This window comes from Xyrauchen texanus, chromosome 15, assembly GCF_025860055.1.
Source record: "Xyrauchen texanus isolate HMW12.3.18 chromosome 15, RBS_HiC_50CHRs, whole genome shotgun sequence".
Taxonomy (NCBI): Eukaryota; Metazoa; Chordata; class Actinopteri; order Cypriniformes; family Catostomidae; genus Xyrauchen; species Xyrauchen texanus.
This window is the reverse complement of record NC_068290.1, coordinates 22,090,841-22,105,062: the sequence shown is the minus strand read 5'-3', so window position 1 is coordinate 22,105,062 and position 14,222 is coordinate 22,090,841.

Here is a 14,222-nt window from a genome sequence, read left to right as displayed (position 1 = left end):
CCATTAGAATGAGAACACAAATATTTCTGGTCTTAAAATATATAAGAACTAAATCAATGTGGAACATTGTATCTCAAAAGGAGGACAATGTGCTACTTAAAGAAATAATTCACACAAAAATGAAAATTTACTCACCCTTGTGCCATCTGTCTATGACTTTCATTCTTCAGAAAACAAATTAAGATTTTTAGAAGAATATTTCAGCTCTGTAAGTCCATTCAATGTAAGTGAAGGGATGCCAACATTTTGACACACCAAAAAGCACATAAAAGCAACATAAAAGTAAAAAATACAACTCCAGTGGTTTAATCTATGACTTCAGAAATTATATGACAGGCGTAGGTGAGAAATAGATCAATATCCAGTCCATAAATCAATTTTTGCTGGAAATTCTTCTCTCTGCCCAGTAGGTGGCGATATAAATGAAGAAAGTGAATCACCAAAAACACAAGAAGAAAGTGAAAGTTTAAGTGGAGATTGACTGAGCAGGGAGGAGAATTTGTAAAAAAAGAATTAAATATTGTTTAATCTCTTTCTCACCACATCTATCATATTGCTTCTGAAGACATGGATTAAACCACTGGAGGCACATGGATTAGACTTTATGCTGATTTATGTGATTTGTGGAGCTTCAATATTTTAGCACTGATTCACATTCATTGTATGGACCAAAACATGTCCTAAGCATAGCAAGGAGTTAATAATATTAATAAGAGGTTTTGAAATGGTATAGGTTGGTATAGGATCTAACAAACATGTTGTGGCTTTTGATGTTTCTATAAGTTTTGTTAGCTCTTCATGACCTATGACGAAGGATTGAAGTTGCATGTGAGGAAAATTATTAGACATTGTTTTTTGAGGTGCTATGACAGATGATTGCATAATTAAAATGTTATTTCTGATTATTTCAATTCTATCTGTAAAGAAATTCATGAAGTCATTACTCTTGTGCTGCGACATAATATCTGGTTCAGTTGAGGCTTTATTCCTAACCAATTTAGCCACAGTACTGAATAAACATCTAGGATTGTTGTGGTTATTTTCTATAAGTTTACTAAAATAGGCTGACCTGGCAGCTTTTAGTGCCTGTCTGTATCTACAGACACAATCCTTCCATACACCACAAAATACTTCTAATTTTGTATTTTTCCACATGCGCTCCATTTTCCGAGCTGCTCTCTTGAGAGCATGAGTGTGATCATTTGTGATGATGGTGCAGGGCTTATTACTTTAATTTTCTTTAATCGAAGTGGGACGACAATATCAAGAGTGCTAGAGAAGACTGCATTTATATTTTTTGTTATTTCTTCAAGTTCTTCTGGGCTTTGGGGTTTATTGAGTGTATGAGATAGATCTGGAAGATTATTAGTGAAGCTATTTTTAGTGGTCGAAAGAATAGTTCTACCTGAACGATAGCGTGGTGTATATTGAGTAACATTAGCTGATCACAGTATACAAGACACGAGGTGATGATCCGAGATGTCATCGCTCTGCTGCAGAATTTCTATATTATCAACATCAACTCCATATGACAGAATTAAATCTAGCATATGATTATGGCGATGAGTTGGTCCTGTTACATTTTGTCTGACTCCAAGAGAGTTGAGAATATCGATAAATGCTAATCCCAATGTGTCATTTTCATTATCTATGTGAATGTTGAAGTCACCAACAATTAAAGCTCTATCTACAGTAACTGTAAGATCTGATAAAAAATTTGCAAATTCACCAAGGAAATCAGAATAAGGCCCGTATGATCTATACATTGTAGCAAGGACAAAAGACGACAGAGATTTTTTATTTATATCTGACGGTGTCACATTAAGCATTATTAGTTCAAAAGACTTACATTTATATCCTGTCCTCTGAGTAACACCAAAAACTTAACTGTCAATTGTAGCAACACCTCCTCCTCGACCCTTCAGACAAGGCTCATGTTTAGAACAATAACCTGGGGGAGTAGATTCATTTAAACTAATATATTCATCCAGTTTAAGCCAGGTTTCAGTCAAACAGAATGCATCCAATCAATGAACTGTAATAATTTCATTAACAATTAGTGCTTTGGTAGAAAGAGATCTAATGTTTAGTAGCCCTATTTTTATATGATGTGTATTTTTTATTTGTTTGTTTTGTTCAAGTTTGACCTTAATCAAATTGTTTCTAAATTATTTAGTGAGGGTATTGTGTTTGGTAGTTCGGGGAACAGACACAGTCTCTATGAGATATCTAGGTGATACAGTCTCTATGTGTTGTAGTTTATGTTACCTGTGTGACATCTCAAGGCAGCTAGCAGACGTTCGGATTAACCAATTTGTCTGCTTCCTGACCTGGGCCCCAGTTAGTCAAATACTATCATTATTTAGACCAGGGGTTCTCAACCTTTTGCAAGCTGGGCCCCCCCAAAGCTGGTTCATTGCAGTTGGGGACCCAGTGCCCCCCGCCCCGCCCCATGCTTTATTGTTGTTATTATTATTATTATTATTATTATTATTATAATTGGCAGTAGCACCAGACTTCTAATGTGAGCTTGTAGGCCTATCATCATTACTAGGCTATTGCTATATAATTATATGAGGTTACATGCTTTATTGTTGTTATTATTAATATTATTATTATTATCATCATCATCATCAGTAGGCCTATTATCATTACAAGGCTATTGCTATAATTGGGAATTGGCACCAGACCTCTGATATTAATTTATGCTTTATTATTGTTATTATTACTAGGCCTGATAGTAGGCATCATCTGCATTTTTTACAGAAGCTTGCTGGTAGGTGATGTTAATGTGAGACCTGAGCCTGCTTTGCCTTGCAAAGATCCTCAATTCTTGGCTCAATGTTTGATAAACATAGCCTCAAATCATCCTCGATTTGTGCACGATTGCGGTATTTCATTTTGAGTGCTGTCATTTTTGAGAATCCTGCCTCACACAAATATGTCGACGCGAAAGGAAGGAGAATCTTCAAGGCGACGTCACAGAGTTCAGGGTATTCCTGCATCAATGCTGCCCAGAATGACGAAAGAGGGCAGGAGCTAAAGAGTTCCTTCAGTCTACTGTCACTCTTCAGCTCAATAAGCTGTTCCTGCATATCAATTGATAGCTCGTTTGCTGTGCACACAAACGGATCTCGAACCCACGCAAAAGAGCGATAATCCTCTTTAAAGTACGTCGCAAATTGTTTTCTCATTGCTGACAGGTGCTCAGACGCTGATTGAAATAGGGAGGAGAAATCGTGTGACGTGCCTGCATCAGTGATAAAGTCTGCAAGGCTGGGGAACATGTCGCAGTTCCCTCGACTGATGCGGCCATGCCAGAGGTCTAGTTTTTGTGTGAAGGCGTGCACTTTGTCTGCAAGGAGCAAAATATGAGTTTCGCGGCCTTGCAAAGACAGGTTGAAATCAAACAAATGAGCGCCGTTTTCTAAAGTCTATGAGCGCAGTACACACAAATAAACTAAATTGACATACTGAAGTTAAATTTCAAAATGTGGTGTTTTTATATTTATAACATTTGAATACAGTTCAGCAACATACATCACACGACCCAAGAGAGCTGACAATTGACCATCACTTAATTTACCATCCCCTCACGATTGAAAATGTGACACTGATTTCATATGACAGTTCAACAAACAAGTTAAAGGGGTCATGACACGAGAAACCAAATTTGCCTTGATCTTTTGGTATATAAGAGGTCTTTGTATCATTAAAACGTCCTGCAAGTTTAATATTTTAAGACGTCCTCCCCATTCTAAACAAATCATTTATTTAATCATCGTTCTGGATTCATGGTTAGAAGTGACGTGACGGTTAGAAGTGACGTACCAGCGTTTGCATATGACCGCCTCCAGCACAAGATAACTACGCTTTAAGCGCAAGACAACTACGCTCATTTCGTATCGCCGTGCGCCTCACAAGTGTTCAGTCGATGGACAGCGAGCTCTGACAGAGACTACTTGTGCACAGGAAAATTACGATGCCACACAGATGTGCTGTTCCTGGCTGTGGTCAAACAAAACCTCTGAATAAGCTGCCGAAAGATCCAGACGTCAGGGAAAAATGGATGCAGTTTATTTTTTGCGGACGTCCCAGTCACGGCAGTGTTAACTTAAGCGTTTGTTCTGTACATTTTAAGGATGACTGTTTTGAGAACAAATCTCAATATGATGCTGGCTTTGCCAGAAAACTGTTGCTCAAAGATAAGTCCGTGCCGACTATTCTGGGAACAACGACGACGCAAATTGTAAGTAATCTATTTTAAACTTTAAACTACTTTTTAAAGCGCAATTTCATTCATTATGAATAATCACAGTGTTTTTACTTAGTTTACTTGCATATTGTTCTGGCTGGGGGCGTCAATGATTGATACATAGGCACTGACGTTAGCCAATCATAACAGTGGGCGTTAACACTGAAGTCTTAAATGGAAAACGCCCCCAAAACAGACTGTTTGAATCAGAGGATGAGAAACAGGGTGGGAAAAGGTCATAAATCACTAGATTTTAAAAGTTTTTCTTAAAAAAAATATATATTAATACTATAATTGCACCTAAGGGAACATAATAATACAATAAAAAAACCCATGTCATGACCCCTTTAATAATATTAAGTCACTTACACTTTAGACTAAATAATGACTGTTTTGGTCTATTTTAGCAGCGAAAATAGATCCGATGAATCCAAACCAAGATCACAGCATAGCCATAGCTTATCTCACAGCAATACTCAATCGTGTTTTGAATGATTCAGTGTTGTGAACGAATCGGTTGAGTCAAAGATTCAAAGACCCATTCACAAACATCTGTCTCATTCTTGATGAATCGGCCGTTTGAACGAATCGGTTGAATGAACGACTCAATGACTCGCTTAATGAAACCGCTTATCACCTGCATTTGCGCTCACTATCGACAAACCAATCAAATTTGTTCAAAACTTTTTTTTTTAAATCAGTCCAAACACATTTAAATTTTTATTCAGGAGTTATATATACACAAAACTATAACTTTTTATGACAGTAGTTTAGTGATAAAAAAAAATGTGCCTAAAAAAAATTTTTTTCCAGTTTTTTTTCCCTTCCATCGTAGCCTACTCGCGCCCCCCCCGGGAGAGTGTCCGCGCCCCCCCGGTTGAGAACCACTGATTTAGACTATGAGCCAAATTACTAGAGAGGAGAGTGGCACCTTCCCTGGAGGCAGAGCCGGATTATCCATAAGGGCACTTGGGCCAGTGCCCAGGGGCACCAACCATTCACAACCACTTAGGGGGGCACCACATGACACAAGCTTTAAAAATATTTTTCGTAAATTGTTATATTATTAACTTGAAATTCTTGAAAGACCATACATAACTTGTTTATGAACACTAATTTAACAATAATAATAATAATAATAATAATCAATTATAAATAAATGAAGATTACATGACCACTATCACTCCCCCCCTCCCCAATCTGTCAGAGTTGAGTTGGTCCACAACAAGTACGCGCAAATGTGTCATTTTTTTAATGGCTACAGAAAATGAATCAAAATCCAAAATGGACAGACGGCAATTGAGTGGTTTCGCAAAAAGAAGATTAAAGAAAGAGAAGGACGCTAGACGTTTAGCTACAATAAAAAATGTTCCAGGGATCGACAAGTTTTTTGTTAGATCACTAGTTTTTTGGGAGAACACTGGAATTGCAGACACCAGCAGCGCTAAGTCTGACACCGCCGGCTCTGCTAGCGGGGGAGATGCAGCAGCTGCTAATGTTAGTCAGGGCGTCGGCGATGACCGCCAGGCGAATGAGGATATTCTCCTTGTCCTTGGGGGAGACAGGAGCGAGGAAGACTCGGGTGAGGAAGAGGACATTAATGAAGGTAAATATTAGGGGTGGGACGGTACATGTAAGTTATTCGTATTGAACCGAAACGGTACGGCCGGCACGTCTCGGTGCACGAATTTACACGGAGAATACACGGTATAAAAATAAATAAAACTAAATAGCGATACATATCGCTCTATTTGGGTGATTCTCACGAAATCCAGATTTAGAAGTTGTCCAGCATCAGAATTTTTAAAATGCCCTTAAAGCCAATTTTCTTTTTGCACATATAAGATTAAGGTCTGAACTTACTATAACCATTATTTTTAGAAGATTTAAAAAAATATTTCCTATGTAATTATTTACATTTTTAGATGAAGTCCATAAAAAATTATCATTACCGCAACATGACATTACATTAAATATATGGTTAAAAATGTGTATTTTTGGCTAATGTTAAAGTAGACTCTTATTACTCGTGCTCAAATCTATGTAAAACTCTGGAGAGATTACTTTTTCATATTTATTATTTTTTGTAATTTCCTTATTTTCTCTCATTACCGAAACATACGTGATGATTTACAATTTCTTTTTTATTTAATTGTTTTACTAAAAGATAACATACACATTTGTTATGTAGCAGACCTTAAATAAGTAGTGTTGTATAATATGTATATACATTTTAAAACAAAATATGATTATCTAATTATTACTGAATTTGTAAAAAAGATACATGTTGCGGTAATGAAAATGCCATTTCGGTAATGAGGATCAATGTTTCGGAAATGAGAGTTAGCTCACACATTCACTGTTGACAAAGGGGTTTGATGCCTAACCTTATTTTACATATTTAAAACGCATACAATTTTTAAAAGAATATTTATTTCATAAACAGAGTTTCATTTTCTCATTTTTCGTAATCATCACAGTACCATGCCTTGTGTTAACAAGTGTTGTGTATATAAGTTACAATGTTATGCTCATAAAGAATCATGTCATGTAGCCTACACTGTAGTACTAACAAATATACAACCATTAGTATAAATATTATAATTTGTATTATATATATTGTATTATATAATTTTTCTCTCATGCTGTCTACTTGTGAGGTCCTGAGTAGTTTTAATTTTACCATTTTCTTTACGTTTCCGATACCTGGAAAAGGAAAAATGAATGAAAGGTGAAATGCAGTAAGCACGGACATAAATACAAACTTTGGACTATGATAAAAATTGTTTAATTGTGTTTGTGTGTGCATGTGTATGTGAGTGATGTGTGTGAAAGAGAGTGTGTATATGTAAAATGTAGAGTATACTGTACAATTATGTCAGCCTTCACGTTTGCATGTCAGCATCAGTGTGTATGTACATGAGTGTGTGTGTGTGTACGCACACACATGGGCATGTCTGTATGTGATGTGTGTGAAAGAGAGTGTGTGTGTATACAATATATAGGCCTACTGTACAATTATGTCAGCCTTCACGTTTTCGAGTGTGTGTGTGTGTACTTATGTTTCTGTGCGTGTGTCTATGTGGGAGTGAGTGCAAGTGTTGGTCAAACCAATGAATCCAAGTTATATTTTTCTAGAGATGCACCAATTGACCGGCCAGGGAACGGAATTAGCCGATTTTCCACATGCTCGGCCGGATCGGTGATCGGCCGGTCAGCCTCACGTCTTTACAATTCCAACCCGGTCCGTTTTGGATAACGTCACAGCCACACGTAAAAATTTAATTGGCCTGGAAGATCTTCACTGTGAGTGAAGAATACATAAAGTTCGCAATTTGTAATAATTGTAAGGCCAAAGTAACCCGTGGGGGAACCACCACAATAACTTTTGGAACAACAAACCTAATTAGACATTTAAAACACCATCACCCAGCTGAAAATGCCCATTTAAAAAAAAAAGTGAAAGCGGCTAAAGCTAGCCAGAGCTCAGAGCCAGTCACAAGTCAGCAGCCTCTCTTATCATTCCTTGGTATGAGCAACGAAAAGACCAAAGCAATTACGAGGAAAATTATGGAATTCATGGCCCTGGATGACCAGCTGTTTTCCATAGCTGAGGACAGAGGGATCAGAAATCTGATACATTTCCTCGATATAGAGTTGGAGGTTATTTTCCGACGTCATGTTGCCCGAGTTGTTTAATCTCGTGTCATGTCACACACGCAGCCTGTTATCTGTCAACATTTGGGTACACAAATCCGGGAGAGGGGAAGTGGGGTGCTGGATGGCAGTGGCAGGCTAAATAGCCTACTATACAAATTGTGCCGTTGTGATTTAAAGTGCTGAGTAACTTAATTTTCCCACCGTGTCCGATATTAAAATCAGTGCGACACACATTGCAAAAGGTGTGGGCATTGTCGATATGGCTTCGGGAAATGAAATAAAATTTCTTCTTCTCCTCCCATCTACCAGTGATGCTTGATTTAACATCCCGCGTCTACTGCCTGCGCAGATATCAACAGCGCAAATGGGTTGTAGGTTGCCAGGTTGAGGTCATAAACCTAAATAATTGTTTTGTTAGATGAGTAATAAAGAGAAAAAGGTCCATTTATAAAAATAGTGGAAAATGACATCTGTTATATAAAGCAACTCATTTGCAGTTAATTGTTATTTCTACCTCTTTCCAGTCACAGAGCACTTTATTTTGAGAGTTGTTTAAGTGAGAGAAGATCCTGTAACTTAGTGCAGTTTGGGGGAAATTGTAATGTTTAATAATTTATTTTATTATGAAAATAAAATGTTGCATTGAAGAAAGGTAGATTTTGTTTGTACATGCGGTCAATGATAGTTCTTAGAAAGAAAATTGGAAAAAATCGGTATCGGCAGGTCACACTTCCAAAAAATCGGAATCGGCCAAGAAAATTGCAATCGGTGCATCTCTAATTTTTTCCCTATTATCACCCTGTCCCCTGAATGAATCCAAGTTATATTTTTTCCCTATTATCACCCTGTCCCCTGACCTCTCTCTCTCCTTTCTTCTGTACTCCTCAAGTAACACTGCATTGCTGTATATTTTTTCCCTATGCTTTGCCAGCCTGTCTTTTGCTGATGCCCTTTTCTTTTCAACTGATGCTTGCCTGTAACAAAATACACAATAGTCATCTTGAATGTAACATTTCTTGAAAAAGACATAGAAATACATTGTTTCAGAGTAAAATTTATAGTAGGTGGCCTATACTGCATTCATACTGCTTTTTGTGGAAGCACTTCATAAAAATGAAAAATTAGTGACCCCTGTTGGGGTGGTTGTAATAGCTATTTTGTTTACGCAATCTGTTCAAGTAGTGTTTAAGGCAAATATCAAGTTATATTGAAATGAGCAAGAGTTATAGTGCACGTCCCTCCTTCAGAAGTCTGTTTCTCATTACCGAAACATTGAATATCTCCACCGCAACAGGCCTTCAATTGTTGCGGTGAATGATAATGGTGTTGCAGAGGATGAGCGACCTTAAACATTCTTGCTAACAGTGGAAGCTAAATGAGGGTTAGCTAAACTTTCCCTCTCTTTTTATATTTAGACCATAACGGGGTATATAGTAATCAAAAAATTTAAATGGCAACATTTTTTAAAACTTCACAAACTCATGTTTCAGTAATAAGAACTAAAAAGTTGTGTAGGTACTATGACAAACAAAATTTGTACTTTTATTTGGAGAGAAAAAATAAGAACTGCTTACCTGTTAGCCATCTTGAGTGTCACAGTCAATTACGTCCCTTCCAACAAAATTTCTTGAAAATGTTAGTTCCTTGAGGACTTAAACAATGATTGAAAATTGTTGCGGAGAATGAGAAAATTGGTCTTGGACACATTTATATTCCTTATTATTGTCACTACATTTAACATTGATCACCAAATACCACATGTTTCTTTACTGTAAATGTTTATAGTATAACATGCACTGAAGCTTTTTATTTTTTATGTTTTTTAATTATAAATATTTCCATCTCAAAGAACACAAATCCAGTCATGGACGCGTTGCGGTAATGAAAAATTTCCCCTTAAATGTGGAAAAAACAACAAAATTGTTTTTTATGATGTCATTTGAAATCATGTGCAAAATAGTACATGAAGAGATGTTTATAACTGTATCCTTATTTTGATAGCATTTACTTTTATCATCAAAATGTTTCATGACACCTCATATGTCTAATTTCGCGAGAATCACCCATTTCGCATAATGAACAGTCTGATCAAGATTGCAATGCTGGAGTGTGTGTGTGTGTGTGTGTGTGTGTGTGTGTGTGTGTGTGTGTGTGTGTGTGTGCGTGTGTGTGTGAGCATGTATTTAGCACTTTGTGGGGACCAAATGTCCCCATAAGGATAGTAAAACCCGAAATTTTTGACCTTGTGGGGACATTTTGTCGGTCCCCATGAGGAAAACAGCTTATAAATCATACTAAATTATGTTTTTGAAAATGTACAAATGCAGAAAGTTTTCTGTGAGGGTTAGGTTTAGGGGTAGGGTTAGGTTTAGGGGATAGAATATAAAGTTTGTACAGTATAAAAACCATTATGTCTATGGAAAGTCCCCATAAAACATGGAAACACAACATGTGTGTGTGTGTGTGTGTGTGTGTGTGTGTGTGTGTGTGTGTGTGTGTGTGTGTGTGTGTGTGCGCGCGCGCGCGCGATCGAACTGTGTGTGTGAGAGAGAGACACTGATCTATTATAGAATGTCATTATATAGATCAGTGGAGAGAGAGAGCGAGAGAGAGAGGCGCGGGCGCGATCGAACTGTGTGTGTGCGTGTGTGAGAGAGAGAGAGAGCCGTGGTCGCGATCGAACTGTGTGTGTGTGTGTGTGTGTGTGTGTGTGTGTGTGTGTGTGTGTGTGTGTGTGTGTGTGTGTGTGTGTGTGTGTGTGTGTGTGTGTGTGACGTGAGAGAGAGAGAGCCGTGGGCGCGATCAAACATAAAAACATACTCCGTCATTTTGTTCATACAGGACATCATTCAAACTGCAAAGTGTTTACTTATATTCGTGTACACTCGCAATAAAACACAACAAAGTGCTTTTGTCACACTCTAAACTCTTGTCAAACTGTAACCTACAACTGTCACCCAACAAAACACACACACACACAAATCTGTTTATTTTTAAGTTACACATTCTACATTGATTAAAAATCAAATGTGTTTTAATGGTAGTATTAATAAATTGAGACATTTGAATATAGTGCTCACTGCTCATATGCCTACATGTATGTAGTTGGACAAGTTAGGAAATTGGGGGGGCTTTTGAGGTATAGTGCCCAGGGGCACCACACTGTCTTGATACGGCCCTGCCTGGAGGGGAAGCATCGGAGTGCCAAAGTCCATCTCTCTTTAGCAGGTCAGGTCTACCCCAAAAACTCTTCCAATTGTCTATAAATCCTATTTTATTCTTCAGACACCACTCAGACATCCAGCCATTCAGTGACACTAATCTACTATAAACCTCGTCACAACGACGAGTAGAGAGGGGACCAGAGCATATTATAGTGTCTGACATAGTTTTTGCAAATTTGCACACCTCTTTAACATTATCTTTAGTGATCTCCGACTGGCGAAGCCGGACATCATTAGTGCCGACATGGAAAACAATTCTAGAAAATCTACGTTTAGCATTAGCCAGCACTTGTAAATTTGATTTGATGTCAGATGCTCTGGCCCCTGAAATGCAATTAACAGTAGTGACTGGAGTCTCTATTTCCACGTTCCTTACAATAGAAGTGGTGTCTCTTTGCTGAGTGAGTATGCTGCCGAGACGTCACCCAAATGCCCTGCAGCCAGAGGTTAAATTGGGCCAGAGCGCACCGGAGCGCAGCTCCGCCTCCTCGGGTCCACAACACACCCTGCCGGAGCTCAGCTCCGTCTCCTTCAGGACCAAATATTGTTATTCCACTTGAATTATATTTAATCTCCTGACTCCTGACAAATACATGGCATATGAGACTGAATAATATACACAGAGACACCCAGGCTACATGGAATTATCAGACGTCATAAATGCATTAATCGCTGATTCAGCACCCCGCCCACAACCATCAAGGGAAAACTGTCACAATTCTAAGCGTAACAGCGACGTTACCATGGATCGCTAGAGCGATCGAATATATCCTGCTCCTGTCTGTAACTTTATCTCAGTGTTTCTCAACTGGTTTTTACTTCAGGACAGATTTTATATTGGACATCAAGTGTCGACCTGCCATAGATTAAACATAACCTGTATTTAATGTGTCCTGAGTTGCATTTCCTTTTATGTTGCATAGTTGTGTTCATGGTTTTTCAGTATGAACATGCATCAAGTGACATTATTTTTGTTGTTGATGTCAAAATCTACAGAAACTGTACTTATATGGGCCCATTATTATGACATTTGTTACCTAATATTACATTTTTATACACAGAAGGAAAGGCTCCTCATTACCATGGTTAGGTCAGTGTTAGTCTTAAATAATAGTAATAATAATAAATTTATGTATTTATGAAAAATACATACTAGCTTAAACCAGGGGCGTGTCTAGGGGAGGCTGGGGAGGCAGTGCCTCCCTAGGATTAGCTCTGCCTCCCTGAGAATTTGAGAGCTTCAGCCCCCAATGTTTTGAGTGTAGCCCTGAATGTATTTTGAATAGTTGACTGACAAATATGAAACCGGACAAAAGCCTATGTAAACCCCCGAAATCATAAGTTGCCTTATTTCACTGTGCTTTGGCTTTGCACATACTGCATACAGCCTGTAAAAATAGACATAGGCATAATCTAGCCTATAGAATAAGTTCCTCTCGGTAGCCTATGGGCGACTCCGTTTCTTCCTCTCTGTTGAATATGCAGCAGGTAGAGGAGGAGCTTGCACAGTCTTTGACATCAACTAACGTTACTTAGTGGCGAGTTAACGGCAATTAGTAGGAAAGAGAGCAAAAATTAAGCAAATGAGGCTTTGGAGATTTTTCCGAAAGAAGTCAGTGGGTAAGAATTCACATTTGTTTTTGTCCTTAAAAGTCTTAAGATCATCATCTAGCTGGCTTTCACCCACAGTAGACTAAACCTCAAGACTTGTAGCCTCTAACCTCCTTGTTTAGATTGACACAGCTTGGTAGCTCCGAGTTAACGTAGTCGCCTGTCACGCTGGAGACTGCGGCTCGAGCCCCGTTCGGAGTGTACTTTTCTTGTTTATCAGATGTTGTTTTCGCTAAGGATAACCAATAAGCATTAACATAAAATGTATGTGTGTCTTGTTTTGTGATATTAGTTTGTAGGAAATATACACTTTGATTTGATTAAATGGTTTTGTAGAGTGTAGCAAAGATGAGCAACAGACTGAGGAGCAGCAGCAGCAGCTGTGCCTGAATCAGGCATGGAAACTGGTAACAATTAATAAGTCACTTTACTTTAGAGAACGTTAAAAGTGAAACATTGTTTATCTCAATGATCCTAATGAAAGGATTTTGACAGATGAATTATTCTCATAGAGATGATGAGAATTATATACAGTTCGATGCCATAGTGTGTCAATGAACTTAGACTAAAGTCATTCATGTATTGCTTTAACTATTTATGTCAAAAAATATAAATTATTTATATTAAAGAAAATTTTTACCTCACTTTACTCACTATAATATAACTCTTTTGTGATGACTTTATGTTAATGTACATGAAAATTCAAGAATCATGATAGATCTAAGGGCAATCCCACTGATCTGCTCTTCCCAATACATTTTCTTCAATGGTATTGGTCCACAATTTGACATATGTAGCACTTGATGAATTAGTTGTTTGAAGCTGATTGCAATAAGTTATGTGTATCTGTTCTTTTGCATCACAGATGATTCAGGGAGGAGAGAGGATGTTGAGGATAGTACTAGAGTGGAAGATTTAGGAACTGTAGAAACAGGCCCAGCCAGAGCAAAACTCAAAGAACACCCTCTCACCAGCTTTGGACTACAGGGAAGTGGTTGCTAGTGTGAAAATAAAATTGTCTGGGCTAAGCCCCGGATGTCCTTCAATGCTGGAAACGCCTCTGCATCTGATGATAAATTAAAATTTAAAAGTGGATTGTTTTGTGCATATTTTTCCATCGCTAGCAGATGAGTGAGGTCTGACACAACAAAAATCCCTATAAACCCTATAGTCTAATAGGGGCCCTGTGCCTATCTCTGGGTTCCTGGCTTAGAAAAAGATATGCACTAAAACAGATTGTGTGTAGTATAGCTTAATTTTGCGCCTATTTTTTCAATTGTTTATGTTGCCCCCCCAAACAAGCCAAATGCCCCCCCAAACATGATATCCTGGTAACCCCTCTGGCTTAAACACATCTTGAAATTTAAACTGCCACTGTTGAGGTCTACATTCTATCTTTAGATTATTTCATATGAAACTGAAACATTTTGTCAAAATATAACAGTTACATTTACTCTTGTAAAATCCTGAAA